The sequence below is a fragment of the Kogia breviceps genome, chromosome 9 (assembly GCF_026419965.1).
Source record: "Kogia breviceps isolate mKogBre1 chromosome 9, mKogBre1 haplotype 1, whole genome shotgun sequence".
Taxonomy (NCBI): Eukaryota; Metazoa; Chordata; class Mammalia; order Artiodactyla; family Physeteridae; genus Kogia; species Kogia breviceps.
The window spans coordinates 37,850,783-37,867,832 of NC_081318.1; the positions used below are offsets into that span (position 1 = coordinate 37,850,783).

At 39.6% G+C, this 17,050-nt stretch overlaps 1 protein-coding gene across 3 annotated transcripts in view; it reads left to right on the forward strand.

Annotated features, from left to right (window-relative positions):
• The first annotated feature begins 11,177 nt into the window (after positions 1-11,177).
• IMMP2L (inner mitochondrial membrane peptidase subunit 2) overlaps positions 11,178-17,050 on the forward strand; it is a 915,024-nt gene continuing 909,151 nt past the window's right edge. The window contains exons 1-2 of one of the 3 annotated variants that reach the window (XM_067042322.1): positions 11,178-11,254; positions 11,788-11,860. The gene's annotated coding sequence lies outside the window, so the exon portion shown is untranslated. Of the gene's footprint in view, positions 11,255-11,429; positions 11,451-11,787; positions 11,861-17,050 lie in introns of those variants that run through there. The other 2 variants (XM_067042324.1, XM_067042323.1) reach the window with 2 other exon arrangements.

Sequence of the window (17,050 nt, forward strand, 5' to 3'; positions counted from 1 at the left end):
AAAAATTATCTCCCTAACAAATCAAATAGGTCACTAAAAAGAGATAAATTTAAACCACACGGTTTTATTTTATATCACATGATGGAAAGTATTAGAATATTTTAAACATAATTTTCAGTTAACTATGTGTTTAATCAGTAATTCATTACTTTGTCCTGTGTTAGCATAGTAGTGGTTAGGATATGCTTATATAGTTGAAAGAAATAGTAAAGTTTAATTAAGTAACAAGTTATTTTGAAAGAACTGAGTTGTTGAATTCAGCCTTTTCTTCTTCTAAATTGTTTTCTAAGTTTGGTGGAAGAGTAGATTATTGAGATTCTGAAATGCTTATATTGGTCTTTCTATTAAAAAACCCTAGTTTTCACCACTAATTATTAATTTACAAGTTAAAATTAATTCTAAGGATAAAAGAATAAACAACGTTGATTGCTAAGACTTTTTTTTAGGGTTCTGATATTAATCTCCTCTCTGGTCTTGAACAACTCACTGAATATCTGTGCAAAAAGATGCTTTTGGGGGGTATTTTCCCATCCTTTTTTTCCCGGGAATTGCTCTTGACATTCGTGGGGTGGATCTCTGACAATCAGGTTTCCTCTACAAGGGCCTGACCAACTGGTATAGCTGATTGCAAGACAGGCAAGCTCTCAGTTGTAAACAACACAAAATGATTCTGGCATATTTAAAAAGAAGAAATAATTATTTCAAGAATTTAAGAATGCTCACAGAATCCCTGAGAAGACCTGAATAGCTGGGCTTGGGAAAAAATGAACAAAAACTAAAGGAGACCATAACATAGGACAAAGTCATGCTGCAGAAAGAACCTGAGTAGAATGTGACTGCTGTCATTGCTCTGTAGTCATCAGTATATCACCGGATGCTGGAAGCTGCTACTGTCACTACTGCCACAGAGAACTAGATTCTAAGGTTATTGGTGTCACAGTTATTGAAAAAAAATTCCAAATTGTTTGAAAATTCCAAATCACTTGCTCCAGATTCAAAGTTCCAGACAAGAGGATCTGCCTTTGACAGAGTGAGTTCAATTCAAGGAAAAGTTGTAGAAAACTCCATTTCTGCCCCAAGTTGAAGTCACATTATCCAACTCAGTTTTACTGTGGTTATTTATCAGTTGGCATAGGAATCAGAAGGGAGAACGATGTGATGAATTGGTACCATAAAGTCCAAAATAATTGAGGCAGTCATCCTGGGCTGGTCTCTTGAATGGTAGAAATGTAAACTAGGGGGCTGTGGAATAAATATCTTCTACCTATCATGTGGCTGGGAAGCACAGAAAATACATCTGTAGAAGCAGAGAACAAAGCAATTTATTGAGAGATGCAGAGTCAAGATAGAGTTCTGCTGGCTTCTGTTTTCAGCTGCATTATACTAGCCTTGGTTTCTATGAAATAGCACTCAATCTTATACTGTCTTTCATTTTTGCTTAGGCTAGCTCAAGTTGCTTTTATAATTTACCAAGAGTCCTAACCAATATACTCTCTGAATTTCATTATTCTTATCCATAAATGGCAATTTTAATACTTGTCCTATGTATCTCACTAGGAGAATAGCATGAGATAATAGAGATGGAATCATAAACTCTTAAGAGTCCCTTTGATACAATCCCCAATAAGTGGTTGTCCAGTCTTTTTCCTTGACAGGAAATCATTATTTCTGGAGGCACTCTTTTCAGAGTTCTCTGGTTGCTAGAAAATGGGTATACATATAAAATCAAAATTTTCTTTCCTGTAACTCCATCTCATTTATCCTAATTCTATCCTCTTGGGTCTTAAAGAATAAACGCAGTTTCTCTTGTTCAGGACAGCCCTTGAAGTTTATGAAGATAGCTATCAAATTCTCACCTAAGCCTTTTCTTCTAAAGGCTGAATATTCTCATGTTGTTTAAGAATATGTCATGATTTTCCTGCATCAGAATGCCTACAATGACCAAGTAAGTTTGGATATATGAGTTGGATTGAGAAAAAATTTTGATTAAGGTCTACATCATTGAAAAAAAAAAAAAAGACTTTGTTAATAAGGCAATTAGTCTGTGTATTCACATTTTTACAGTGATTTCAAATTCCCAACAGATACTTTCATGATTAAGGAAATAAATAGGAATTCCAGGAATCATAAGTTAATATGTATTTTTTAATGTACTTATGTGGTTTTAGATAATGATGGGTGACCATAATAATAAGGAGTGTATCATTTTTTGATAATAGGGTTATTCTAAAAGTTTTAGAGGTTTTCTGTAAAAATGAAGAGAACAAATGCATATTACAAGAGTATATATTTTAATAACATGTAAAAATGATCTCTACCTGATAATAGAAAAAATTGAGATGAGAAAATTAACACCAATAATAAACACCAAATGAAGGTGACTAAAAATTGAAATTTATTTAAAAGTTATCATTCTTAAAATAAAAAAACTAAAAAATTGCCCTGATAATCTTGATTTTTTTTTTTTTTTTTTTGCGGTATGCGGGCCTCTCACTGTTGTGGCCTCTCCCGTTGCGGAGCACAGGCTCCGGACGCACAGGCTCAGCGGCCATGGCTCACGGGCTTAGCCGCTCCGCGGCATGTGGGATCTTCCCGGACCAGGGCACGAACCCGTGTCTCCTGCATCGGCAGGCGGACTCTCAACCACTGCGCCACCAGGGAAGCCCTTGATTTTTGTTTTGTAACAAATATTCTAGATGTAGAAAATTTTATTTTGCATTGATACTTGAATTGTTAAGAGTGTCTAAAAGCATCTTGAAGTTGAGTATTATTGCACACATAACATCATATTAGCACTCTTATTTAATTTCATTTTGTCTGCTTGCCTTGTTTTTGGAAATTGATATTGCTTTTGATAATTGAGATATTAGATCAGTTTCTAATTTCATGCTGGAATATTTCATAACAATTCATATTTTTGCATTTCTTCTATTAAAGTATTTACAAAGATGACTTCTGGTTCTGGTGAAACTGAAATAGCCTCATTCCACCCAGGTCCTCCTTCTTAGAATGAAAAAGCCTGGGCATAACTCAACCCACAAGCATAGGAAGTCTCTGAAGTCTCAAAAGAAGGTGGACAATTTAGACACCTTGGGACTTGAGGACTGAGATGGCAGTGGGTTCCCTGGGTTTCCTTGCTGCCTCCCTTAGATCCTAGACAGGGCCCTGCAGAAGCTTCCAACCTGGAAGCAGCAACAGACATATACCAAAAAAGCTCCAAGAAAAGCCTGTTTAAAATTTTCGGTGATACCCACCCTACTCCAGTCAAACAACAATGGAAAAGCCACACCCCTCTCTCTCTGGAGGTTTCATGGAGGCCGAGCAGAAACCTGATTTTTCCACCGCACTCACTGGAAGCAGGCAGCAGCACTCTGCTTCTTACACAGGATGGTGTTGATTGGTTGAGGGGACAGCTGTTCTCAGTCTGGCAGAAGCAGGTCTTCCTCAATTCCCTGCCAGGATAGTGTCAGCAGGGTCCAGCAATGAGCTGAGCTTACATCCACTCTTGGCAGCAACCAGACTTAATGAGGCAGTAGGATGCAGGTTTGTCACAACTATGTCTCAATTCACATGCCACCCCCAGTGCCAGCATCAACAAGACTGACTCAAGTCTAGTCACATTCCACTTTCTCCTCCAGCCCCCCATTCCCCCATGGAAGCTGTGCCTTAGCCCAATGGGTTCTGAGCCTCCACTCCCAGAGGTAGGGCTAGCTGGCCCTCTGTTTATGGCCCTCTCCTCCCCTGGTGTCAATGAAGCTCAATGAGGAATTGAGAGCTGAGATTCCACTCAATTCTGTATCAACACAATGGTGTCAATAAGGTGTCTGTTTCCCAGCTCCCTGGTGGCACCCCCTTTAAGAGGTATCTAGATGGTGTGAGTGAGTGCCTTACTTCTACGGTGAAGGTGTCAGACTCAGCCATGACATTAGGGCAGTGTGAATGAGTGCTCCACTTTTGCCTGGGTGATGTTGGTGGAGTCCAGTGGGAGGCTAAACATACAAAATCCCCTGGCTTCCTGCTATACTTCAACAGGGGGGACTGTCTGTTTAAAAAAGAAGATTAAGTGGGATTCAGAGTCCTATAATAGCCACAATATCCAAGATATAATTGAACATCACCCATCATACCAAAAACTAGGAAAATCACAACTTGAATGAGAAAAGAAAATCAACAGATGTCAAACCCAAGATGAATTAGATGTTGGAATGATGTGACACGGATTTTAAAGCAGCCATTATAAAAATGATTCAATTAACAACTATAAATTATCTTGACACAAATGAAAAAAATCTCAGCAAAGAAATAAATGTTATATAAGAAAAGAACCAAGTGAAAATTATAGAACTAAAAAAATTAAAACAAAATAAAAAACTTGTTAGATGGGTTCAACTATAGATTGGAGATGACTGTGGATTGGATTGGTGAACTTGAGGACAGATCAATAGAATTTACCCAACCTGAACAACAGAGAGAAAAGCAACTGGGGCAAAAAAATGGACAGAATCTCAGGAACCTATGGGCAATAACAAAAGAGCTAACATTTGTGTCAGTGGAGTTCCAGAAGGAGAGGAGAAAGAATGTGAGATTTAGAGAATATTTGAAGAAATAATAGTTAATAACTTCCAAAATTTGGTGAAAGGTATAATTTAAGAGGTTGAACAAACCCTAAGTAGGAAAAAAAAAAAGAAAAAGAAAAGAAAAGAAATCCATGCCAAAATATCCCAATGCTTCTGAAAACTAACGACAAATAAAAACGTCTGGAGAGCAGCCAGAAACAACACACTACTTATAGAAGAACAACAATTTGAATGAGAGCAGATTTCTCATCTGGCAACAATGGAGGCCAGAAGGAAGTGGCACCACATTTTTCAAATACTGAGAGATAAGAATTGTCAATTCTATATCTGGTTAAAATAATCCTTCAGGAATGAGGGGGAAATAAAGATATGCTCAGATGAAGGAAAACAGAATTTGTCAATTATACATTTTAATCATGTGCAGTTTTAGCCATTGCGTCATCATTTTGTACTGATTATTCCTACTAAACCTACAGTTCAGTGTTTTTAGCTTTCAGAGTTACCAACAAGATATGGATCTTGTTTATTTTCCCTTGTAACAAATTTTTACTGTGTGCAGTTTTATTTTGAATTTTTTCCACCATAAGTAGTTATTATGGATTTGTGGTTTGTAATTATTATCTGGCTAATTCATAAGAATATCTAAGCAATTCCTTCAGATATGTCAGAATTGTCAATCAAAAGCAAATTAAAAAACAGGAAAATGTGAGGCAGGCCAGTGTCCTCCAGGTAACTGTTTCCTTCCTTCATGGATCTAAGGACTTGGTTTTTGGTGATTTCTTTTGCAGTGAAGAAGCTTTTTAGTTTATTGTAGTCCTATTTGTCTATTTTTGATTTTGTTTCTTATACTTTAGGAGTGATTTCCAAAATATCATTACCAAGACCTATGTCAAAGAGCATTTGTCCTATGTTTTCTTCTAGGAGTTTCACGGTTTTACATCTTACATTTAAGTCTTTAATCTGTTTCAAGTTAATTTTTGTGAATGGTGTAAGATAGTGGTCAAATTTTATTCTTTTACATGTGACTATCCAATTTTCCCAGCATTATTTATTGAAGAGACTGTCTTTTCTCCATTGAGTATTCTTGGCCCTTTTGTCAAATACTAGTTGATCATGTGTGCTTGGGTTTATTTCTGGGCTCTTGATTCTGTTCCCTGGGTCTATTTGTCTGTTCCATATTGTTTTAATGACTATAATATAGCTTGGAATCAGGAAGTATGATGTCTCCTGCTTTGGTGTTCTTTCTCAGGATTTCAAAATTTATAGTGTATAGGAACACTACTGATTTTTGCATGTTAATTTTGTGCCCTGCAGCTTTACTGAATTCGTTGACTAGTTTTAACAGTTTTTTGATTGAATCTTTAGGATTTTCCATATATAAAATCATGTCATCTGCAAATAGAGAAAATTTTACTTCTTCCTTTCCAATTCTGATGCCTATTGTTTCTTTTTCTTCCTGACTTCACTAGCTAGGACTTCAGTACTATGCTAGGACTTCAGTACTATGCTGAGAGTGGGCAATCTCGTCATTCCTGATCTTAGAGGAAAAGCTTCCAACCTTTCACCATTGAGTATGATGTTAGCTGTGGGCTTGTCATATATGGCCTTTTATTATGTTGAAATATATTCCTTCTATGCCTAATCTGTTAAGATTATTTTTTACCATGAATAGATGTTGAAGTCTGTCAAATGCTTTTTCTCTTTTTATTGAGATGATCATGATTCTTTTCTTTCATTCTATTAATATGATGTATCATATTGATTGATCTGCATATGTTGAACCATCCCAGGGATGAATCCTACTGGTTAAAATATCTTAAAGCAAATGCCAGATAGTATGTCATTTAACTTCAACACACTTCAGAATGTTTCCCCAAAGAAAATGGACATTTTCCAACATAACCACAATGCCATTATTACACCCAATAAAATATCAATATTTCTTTGGCATTGTCTAATACCAGTCCATACTCAAATGTCCATGCATGTCTTAATGTTTTTTTAACTGTTGTGATGTTTGAATCACAACAGTTGAAACTAAACAAGGTCACACCTTTCATTTTGCTGCTATATCTCTTTAATTCAGAGCTCTTCCTCACCTCTCTCTCTTTTTTGCCCTGTTATTAACTTGCTGTAGAAATAGTGTCAGTTGTTTTATAGAGTGTGTCACATTCTAGACTTTATCTGTTACCTTCTTTGTGGTGTATTTAAGTTGTTCCTCTAATCCTCATGTTTCCTGTAAGACTTTAAGTGGGAAGTCAGTTCTAAGGCTTGATTAGACTGTTTTGTTTTGTTTAGGGAAGAACACTTCATAGGTGTGCTGAGTGCTTCAGAGGGCATTAGATCAGGAAGCACACAATGGAGTCCCTTTTGTAGTGATACTTAAGAGTATTAGTATTAGGCTGAGGTAGTGACACCCTGATCTCCATTGTAAAGTACCTTATTGACCTTCCATTTAATAGTTTAATCCATTGATGATTGTTGCTTGAATCATTTATTTCACAAAGGATTGCTAAATGGCAGTTTTCCAATTCTGGTATTTCTTTCTATATTATAAAAAACAACTTACCCTCAACAATGATTTGGCTTTCTGAAATACAGTTAAATCAGGAAAGGTAGTGTAAGTTCTAATTCTTTTCTTTCAAATAACAATTTTATTTTATTTTAATATTTAAAATTAATTTATTTTTTATTTGTTTATTTTTGGCTGTATTGGGTCTTTGTTGCTGCGTGCAGGCTTTCTCTAGTTGCGGCGAGCAGGGGCTACTCTTCCTTGCAGTGTGCTGGCTTCTCATTGTGGTGGCTTCTCTTGTTGTGGAGCACGAGCTCTAGGTGCACAGGCTTCAGTAGTTGTGGCATGAAGGTTCAGTAGTTGTGGCTCGTGGGCTCAGTAGTTGTGGCTCGTGGGCTCTGCAGTGCAGGCTTGGTAGTTGTGGCACACGGGCTTAGTTGCTCCACGGCATGTGGGATCTTCCCGGACCAGGGCTCGAACCTGTGTCCCCTGCATTGGCAGGTGGATTCTTAACCACTGTGTCACCAGGGAAGCCCCACAATTGACAATTTTAGAATAAGGGGTGTGTGCCCTAGTTACTTGCAGTAGTGTCCAGTGAATTGTTTTGTTTTAGTTGATTTTTGTCTCCCTCCTCTGGAGCATCATTAAGAATTCATGGATTTTTATATATTCAGTATGTTTCAAATAACTATATTTATTACTTTTTTTGATTGTCCCATCTTTGACCAAAGAGATCCTTTGATTTTGGTTTCTGTTACCTTTTGACACGCTTATTTATTGTGAATGGATTCCTTGTTTTGTGTCACAAGATATCCCACACTTGTCTTATATATATCCTGCCCCAGACCTGAAATCAGACATTCCTCTGAGTGGCCCTGGTTTCTTTTAGTTGGAAATTGTATTTAAAAATCCAAAATGCATGACTTAAATTATTTCATTTGTAGTAAAAATGAAAGCTTATACATGTAAAGTTTTATTCCAAGGCAATAACTTTAGAACCTAGTATTTATTTAGGTAATAAACAAAACTGTAATTGCCTGTTTTATTTTTATTTTAAGCTGACTTTTAAATTACTTATGTAAAAGGAGATGTACATCATTCATTATAAGTAGACCTAAAATTGGTTAATAACCATATACCAATGTTTCATTTTTCCAGATGGTACAATTTACATTCAAAATTTCCCAAAAATGTTTGAAATGAGGGATATAAATGAAATCTTAAATGTTTTTATATGTATTCAAAAAGAATATCAATTTAATCAGAGTTGCTACAGTAAAAGCCTTGAAAAAACTTTCAGAAATGTGATGGGTTTGACATGAGCTGTCAAGTTTGAGTTTTAGCTTGGAATAAGTGAAGGGCTATAATTTCAGGTGTTAGCAAACTCTGATGTGGGAATGCATGATATTCAAATAAATGAAATGCAAAATGTTATTTGGCAGCAATTCTCAAAGTGAGATGTGAGGACCCCTGGGGGTTTCTGAGACCCTTTTAGGGGATTTGCAAGGTCCTCCTTTTTTCAACCATGATTTGAATGAGGGCCAGTTTTCCTCATAATATCTTAGCTATAACAACATATCACAAAAGAGTGAATGCAGAAGCAGAATGTGAGCTTCCAACACTCTCTCTTAAGCCAGAGAGTAAAGAGATTTGCAAAAAATGTGAAAAAGGCCAATTTTCTCACTAATTTTAAAAAAAATCTATTCATTATTCAAAAAAATGTTCTTTATAGTAAACATGAAATGAGTTTATTATTTAAAAATGAGTTAATAAACATACATCTAAATTTTTTGTTTTAATTTTTTTTTTTTTTTTTTTGTGGTATGCGGGCCTCTCACTGTTGTGGCCTCTCCCGTTGCGGAGCACAGGCTCCGGAGGCGCAGGCCTAGCGGCCATGGCTCACGGGCTTAGTTGCTCCGCGGCATGTGGGATCTTCCCGGACCAGGGCACGAACCCGTGTCTCCTGCATCGGCAGGCGGATTCTCAACCACTGCGCCACCAGGGAAGCCCCATGTTTTAATTTTTAATAAAGTAAATATCGACATATATAACCCACATAAACAAAAGCTCTTTAAAGTCCTCAATCATTTTTAAGAATGTAAAGAGATCTTGAGACCAAGAATTTTGAAAACCTTTATTCTATGATATCTTGCACTATTTGCTTATTAATTGTAAGTATGTATGAATAGGAATAGATTCAAAATATAAATGTATTCATAGAATTTATAAACTTTATTTCAAGTTAACTTTGTTTAAATATCTCCTTGAGCATTAGACATGATCTCTAACCACAGTTCAATTTTGTACCTTAGGAATATATGATTCATTTTCTTCCTGATGACATAAATGCCAAACAGAATGCTGCTCTCATCTAAGGAAACAACTCATTTTGTTTCAACTCCACACATAAAGCCAAATATTCAGTTTATAATTTAACTGATGAATTTGAAGAATATGGGATGTTCTGAGGTTTTACCCCAGCTTCTTTTTCTTTAGAAGACTTTTTTTTTTTTTAAAGAGCAGTTTTAGGTTCACAGCAAAACTGAGGAGAAAGTACAGAGACCCCACACTTGCAGAGCCTCCCCAACTATCAACATCCCAGCATCAAAGTGGTACATTTGTTACAACTGATGAACCCACACTGACACATCATTATCACCCAGAGTCTATAGTTTACATCAAGTTTCACTCTTGGTGTTATCCATTCCATGGGGTTTGACAAATGTACGAGGACATGCATCACCCTGACAGTATCATACAGAATATTTTCACTGCCCTAAATATTCTTTGTGCTCTGCCTATTCTTCCCTTCTTCCAGCATAACCCTTGTCAACCACAGTTCTTTTTACTGTCTCCATTGTTTTGCCTTTTCCAGAGTGTCAGATAGTTGGAGTCATATAGAGTACTGTACGCTTTTCAGATTACCTCAGCTTCCTAAGTACATTTCATGAATCTTAGTGACAAAGTCTGGTCAGACTCAGCAACTCTTTGTATGTTTATTTACATTCCTTTATAATAAAAATTACACATACCTGTCTTTGTTGTTTTTCCACATACATTCCATTCCACACAGTCAGCTCCTGGTGGCCAGGAACTCCATCTATTTAATTTGGGACCACCTAATTAATTTTTAATATTAATTATTAGTGTCAATAGATCCCAGTCCAATTTACAAATCGGTCCCCACTGCTATTCCATGAGGGTGGTCTTCCAAGCTAAGTGTTCTTGGAATTAAGTCCTTAAGCACTAGCAGAGAAGAGCTTACCTTACAGTAATTATTTCAGTGACAAATAAGAAAAACTACAAAACTGCTACACAACCCCTTCACAGGTGAGCAATTTTATTCTCCTCAGGAGACTAATAGTTCTAGTTATCAGGACCGTTTAAGTCTCTGACTAGGTTTTTAAAACCTTAGAATTAGTTTTGAACCCAAAGTACCAGAGTGTCTGGTACTTAGATTTGTATTGAATGATTTGCACAGAATAGTTTGTCAGTATCCAGAAGGACGATAAAGACAGACAGAATCAAGGATATAATTGGTGGAGGGTTAAAAAAAAAAAAAAGTAGTTGTAGGTTTCACTTTCTTCGAAGGTTTTAATAACCCAGTTAAGAGTTTGTGTTATTTGAATGCAAAAGCTTAGGTATGAAATTCCAGTTTCTCCAAAGTAAACCACTTGTTCTGGGTTATTCCTTCTGGCTTGTTAAGAAGCTGCAACATCAAATAGTTTTCCCATGCTCACTTTAGTAGAAAAACGACGAAAGGACGAGTCCAGAGGGGGAGCCCCAATAAGGCAGCTTGCTACTGTAGCTGTTCACTCAAAACAACTGCTGGGGTCTCGGTTTCCTCATCTGTAAAACAAGGGGAGAGCATGTAGTCACAGTCTCACAGATTTTCAACTCTTTGTTGCCCTCTCTCAGGCGTTAGTACAGCACAGAGCTCAGGGCAAGTGCTCAGTAATTGCCTGCTCAGCGAGCGTTGTTTTTGATCCGTTTTAGATCCAGGCCGGGTTTTGGGCCTAACCCGCGCAGGCGTTCGGAAGTACAGCTTTACCGCTGGGGGCGGAGCTTCGCGAAGCTCCCGCTCTCCGGGGGTGGGGGCGGAGCTTGCCGCCGGCGGAGGGCGGAACCCACGCGGGGACTTCTCTTGGGCTGAGCTGCGCAGCGGGTGCGGAGGGCGGGGGTTTGGGGGCAGGTAGGGGGCTGTGAGGTTGGCTGGGGTGGGCAGGCGGGGTGCCGCTGCCGACCCTTGGTGGCCCCCAGGGCTTGGGACCCTTACCCCGGAGTTAGCCCCAGAGGGGACGAGCGTTGCTGGGAGGCGGAGGGCTGCTTGGCCGCGAGTCCTGCGGTGATCGGGAGCATGTGTGCGTGCGCGTGTTTATCTGAGGCCCCGCGGGGCGGCCAACCCCGGACCTCCCCTCTTCCTTCCGCCAACGCGGGTCGGAACCCGGAGCCAAGAGACTGGGACGCCAGGCCCGGAGCCGACCCGCTCCTCCCCGCTGGCCAGGCGCCCCCAGGTCGCGCCCTCTCTTCGTGCCCCCCACCAGAGGGGACAATTCCGGCCCAAGTCCTGGCCGAGAGGGAGCGCTGTGGAGACGCGCTGCCTTCTGTCTGGACACCTTGGGCGAGTGGTGGGAGTTCCTGAAGCTTGAATGTCAGGGTTTTAAAACACGTGTTTGTCTCTGTCATTTTTACTTTTAGGGTTTTGGCCAAATTGGGCGAGGGCACAAAGTAACCACTTACCCCTTCTCACCGAGGAGGAACGGGAGAAAGGGTAAGTAAGGAATGGTTAGGGGTGGAAGGAGCTAGGACTTTATCCTGAAAGAGAGCGAGCCAGAGAGAGAAGGACTAGATCCAGAACTGTCCTTGGGTCTTGGGGCCAAATTGTACGTTTTCAGCAGGAACCTAAGGCCCACCTTCAAGGGTCACAGGCTCCAAGTCGAAGAGTTTTTTTTTTTTTTTTTTTCAGGTGTTTCGGAGTCTGTAAGTTGGCTGGGACTTTGACAGCTGGCATAGGTCCCTTTTAGTCACTTGATCTGGCAGAAAACTGTCATTACCCTTCACCTCTCGGTAGTTGTCTGTCTTGTAGTTGTCTGTCTCAGGCCCCCTTCTCTTAGCTAACTTGGACTAATCTCTGAGACTGTGAAATTAAAGCATCATTGCTCTTCTTGATAATGAACAGGAACCCCTCCAAGGATCTTTACATTTTAAAATGGGACTCCTGTAAAATTCCTTTAGGACTCCAAAGCATAAAGTTAATAACAATGTTACAAGTGTTGAAGTTCTTTTGGGATCTTCTCTTAAGCTCATAGAGAAAGGTATTTTGGGAGGGAGAAATGACCAGACTGGGCCTTTTCTTCTTGACTTTCACTTCGATACCTCCTCACCAGCATTCTCTTCACTTCTGAAACGTTGCCAAACAGCATATTGAAGTCTTCGAATGTTTGATGTGATTTATCAGTGTGGGCTCTTTTAACCGTTCTTCTCTGGAACTTTTCCATGATCTCTCCTCCCCTAGTATTAGTGAAATGAGACACAGCTGCTCTCAGAAGTTTGGAAACACCTTATGCATCCTCTGTGTCCCATATAAAGAAATATTTTGAATTAGTTAAAATTCAGGTAAGCCACAGGCAAGGATTTTGTAAATCACATTCTTGGATACTTACACAGGAAAACTAGACTTGCCCTCCCCTCCGTGGCATCTTGACATTGGCTGCCTGTGTCCTGAACCTGCCTTCTTATTTGTGTGTGCTCAACTGGCAGATGGCCACATAACTTACTTTCTGAAAAAAACAGGAAATAGTTGTTTATTGGTGATAGGTTCATTTATTGATTCGATAGATAGATATATATACTTATACCAAAGTGCTGAGCACTTTGATGTGAGTAGGATGGTGGGAATGAGGAGACTTGGAGATGGCCATTTGGGGGCAGGCCTTTTACCGGTTTTCTGTGTTTTTTCTGAATAGTTCAGTGTTAATGTAGGAGACCTTCACTGTACTGCTGATAGTGGTTGCAGTGGTGTGGGAGAACAGTGTTATTTTCCTGCCTTACTGATACTTTCAGAAATAAACGTTCAAGGGTGACTGACCATGGTGATTTGTGTCCTGTAGTAAAGTTATAGCCATTTTCCAGTGTAATAAATGTATTGAACCAGCATAATAATTAGATGAGGATAATTTTTTGAATTGTTCCAGAAAAATGACCTAAGATTAGAAAGCATGGACAATGTTAAGAATGATGCACTTAGGAAAATAAATGCTAAAGTAGGCTGTGCACTTGTGTGGGTTTCTTTACATTTAACCTCATTTTTTTTTTGTTTTAATTTTTAAGTTTATTTTTTAATTTAATTTTTATTGGAGTATAGTTGATTTAAAATGTTGTGTTAATTTTTGCTGTACAGCAAAGTGAATCAGTTATACATATATCCTTTTTTTTAGATTCTTTTCCCATATAGGTCATTACAGAGTATTGAGAAGAGTTCCCTGTGCTATACAGTAGGTCCTTATTAGTTATCTGTTTTATATATAATAGCGTGTATATGTCAATCGCAGTTTTTTTTTTTGACCGTGCCGAGTGGCTTGCGGAGTCTTAGTTCGCTGACCAGGGATTGAACCCCAGGCCCCTGGCAGCGGAAGTGCTGAGTCCTAACCACTGGACTGCCAGGGAATTCCCATAACCTCCTTTTTTTTTTTTTTTTTTTAAATAGAAGTGAAACAAGTTGTCTTTTTTTGGTTACAAAAGTTATATAAGGTAAAAAAAAAGTTACTTAAAATTAAATTTTGCAAGGTTATATGTAAAAGGTAGAATGTGAGTCTCATCTGAAATCAGTCTCAGACGACCACTGCTGGGTAAAAATGGTAGGTTTCTGCCTTTTACCTCCATATTCTTGGCTATTTACCACTGCTCTTTGTTCCACTCCAAATCCTGTGTGGAAGTAGCATACCTTTTATAGTCTTTCAGACATGGATGTGAATCCTGGCTCTTATTTTTTTTTTTTTTTTATTTTTTTGCGGTACGGGGGCCTCTCACTGTTGTGGCCTCTCCCGTTGTGGAGCACAGGCTCCGGACGCGCAGGCTCAGCGGCCATGGCTCACGGGCCCAGCCTCTCCGCAGCATGTGGGATCCTCCCGGACCGGGTTACGAACCCGCGTCCCCTGCATCGGCCGGTGGAATCTCAACCACTGCGCCACCAGGGAAGCCCCTGGCTCTTATTATATTAGCTCTGCGACTGTAGGCCAGTTAAAACTTCTTTGCCCCTAAAAAACAGAACAATGGGTATATTAAAAAGAAGGTGTAAAAACAGTGCCTGGCACACAGATACTATTAACTTCCCTCCCTGTTTCTCTATCGGGTCACCCACTTTCTTTTGATCTTGCTTGTGATTGTGGAAAGCAATCTAGTACTTTCCTAAAGGTGCTAAGCTTCCTGGGTATTTGCATTTTCACAGGTGATCACCTGTTCAATCTGATCCTAGAATTTCTGGGACAAGGACTGACACCTGATTCCCTCTATCAGATCATTCCACAGCCCTACGGAAAGAGTGTCAGCTTGAAAAATGAAGGGGAAGGGTTTCCATAATGTGTTTAAAAAGCTCTGACACTGTTCCCACAGTGAGAAAGACATATACCACATTTAGCTGAGTGTTTAAAGTTAGGATTTTTATTTCAGAAATGTCTTTGGTTTATAAGAATTACAATAAAAATTCTGATGCTTCATGTCCAAACTGTCATGATTTTGCCAAGTCGTGGGTTTAATATACAGCTAAGCTGTGTATTTAGTGTAGCTAATACTGCTCTGGAAGCCAAGAAAGACAAGTCCACAGACATCTGATTTCACACCAGACATCTGGTTTCACTTTGCTAAAGACTAAATTTTGTCAGTAGATTACAGGCATATCAGCTGTACTGCTGTAGTTTGTGGCATGTCTCTCATAAGCTGTGGTCTGTAGGATTTAGTATGATGTTTTATTCAATTGACAGCATACTGTAAATGAGCACCTGGTCAGATAAGCATATTTCCCACAGGTGTCTTCTAGTGTCATGGTTCTTACAAGTTAACAAGGTGAAATAGTTTCTATCCTTGGTGATTTTTTGTGGAAGAAAATATTCTTAAGGAAAAGCCTCACTTAAGAACTCCTTGTATTCCCCAAATAAATTTTCAAGACCACTTTTGTTTGTCATGTTGAACAGTGTACTTATAGGAATAAAATAACAAATAGCATTTAGATTTCCAGGCCAGGACCCCAAAGCTTTGCTAACTCATTGTGTGCCTTTGTGTATTAGTGATACTATAGACTGTAAGCAACACTTATAATAGAGTTTTGGAGAATAATGTGTTCTGAGTTGCAGCCTAGAACGGCTGGACCACATCTCTCCATTTTGAGGTGGTCAGGGGTGTAGAAATACTCTGGAGAAATATTCCTGGGTTCTTGGGCCAGCTGTGTCATTGCTGTGTGACCTTGGACACAAATTTCCCATCTGTAAAATGGGGTACTAATTATAAATGACTACTGTGAGATTTAGGGAGTGTGTTTTTTTTTTTTTTTGGCCGCACCTCGGAAATGCGGGATCTTAGTTCCCAGACCAGGGATAGAACCTGCACCCCCTGCTGTGGAAGCATGGAGTCTTAACCGCTGGACTGCAGGGAAATCCCAATGACTGTTCTTAAAGTAGCACAATGTCTGGTACAAAATAGGTTCTCAGTAGATAGCAGTTTCATTTTCTTTCCTCTAGGTCCTGGCCACGAGAACAAAGACTTCCCCTCTCTTGTGTCCCAAGCTTGTGACTCCAGCTGAAGGGAATTACCCACTGAAGCTGGGACTTGGTAGTGGGACTGGGAAAGGGGTATGGAGAATCATGACAAAGGGGAAGAGTGGTGAACTGAGAGAGGAAGGTGCCAGTCTTTTGCTCAGTCCATGGACTCAGGTTGAATTACTTGACTCGGAGAAAGAACCACCTTTATCTCTGACCTTTCTGCTAATCTTTTTTTTTTTCATGTACGCGGGCCTCTCACTGCTGTGGCCTCTCCCGTTGTGTTGTGGAGCACAGGCTCCGGACGCGCAGGCTCAGCGGCCATGGCTCACGGGCCCAGCCACTCCGCGGCATGTGGGATCTTCCCGGACCGGGGCACGAACCCGTGTCCCCTGGATCGGCAGGTGGACTGTCAACCACTGCGCCACCAGGGAAGCCCTGTGCTAATCTTTTGTCAGCTGCTCCATTGGAGACTCTTAGCTCCTTATTGCCTGCTTAGTCCAATGACAGAATTTTTCTTTGACACCTTTGTACTACGTTAGTAACCATATATTTGTATTTTTTTTAATGGGTGGGAATTAATAATAGATGTCTGTACTTCCTTGAGATCTGGATTTTTTTCCTGTACTTAAAGTCCAGTTGATCTTTTTTCCTTTCATTGGCCTACAGTTAATACATTAATTCCTTTTTAAAATTTTCTGTATGCTGTGTGCATTGAACTAGTGCTGAGGATAGAAAGTTGAAAAGTCACTTTCCTTGACCAAGGAGCTTACAGTCTATAGGACAGCGGCCATCTTGACCAACAGTTCAAATATTGTGTGCTATGTGCTCTAATGGAGATGCCTACACATGCAAAACAAGCCTAGCAGAAGCTCTTGATCCCTGACAGGAGTGCCAGAGAAGGACTTTAGCCGTGGTTGTGTTTGAGCCGAGTCTTGACAGCTGAGTAGGATTGGGCAGGGTGACAAGCAGCACAGAGCATTTCCAGGTGGAGCTAATTACATGAATAGTCGTGTGGTATTAGGAGAGCATAGTGTGTTCTGGGAACTGTAGGTAGGTCATTATATTAGAGTGTGAAGGGCAAAGTCAGGAGTGAAAGGAGATGAAAGTAGAAAGCTCATTCAGGGCGCATTTCCCATCCCATGTGTTGTAGTGAGCCACTGAAGCAATACGAATGACCTGAAAGATCACCGTGAAAGCAGTGTGCTGAG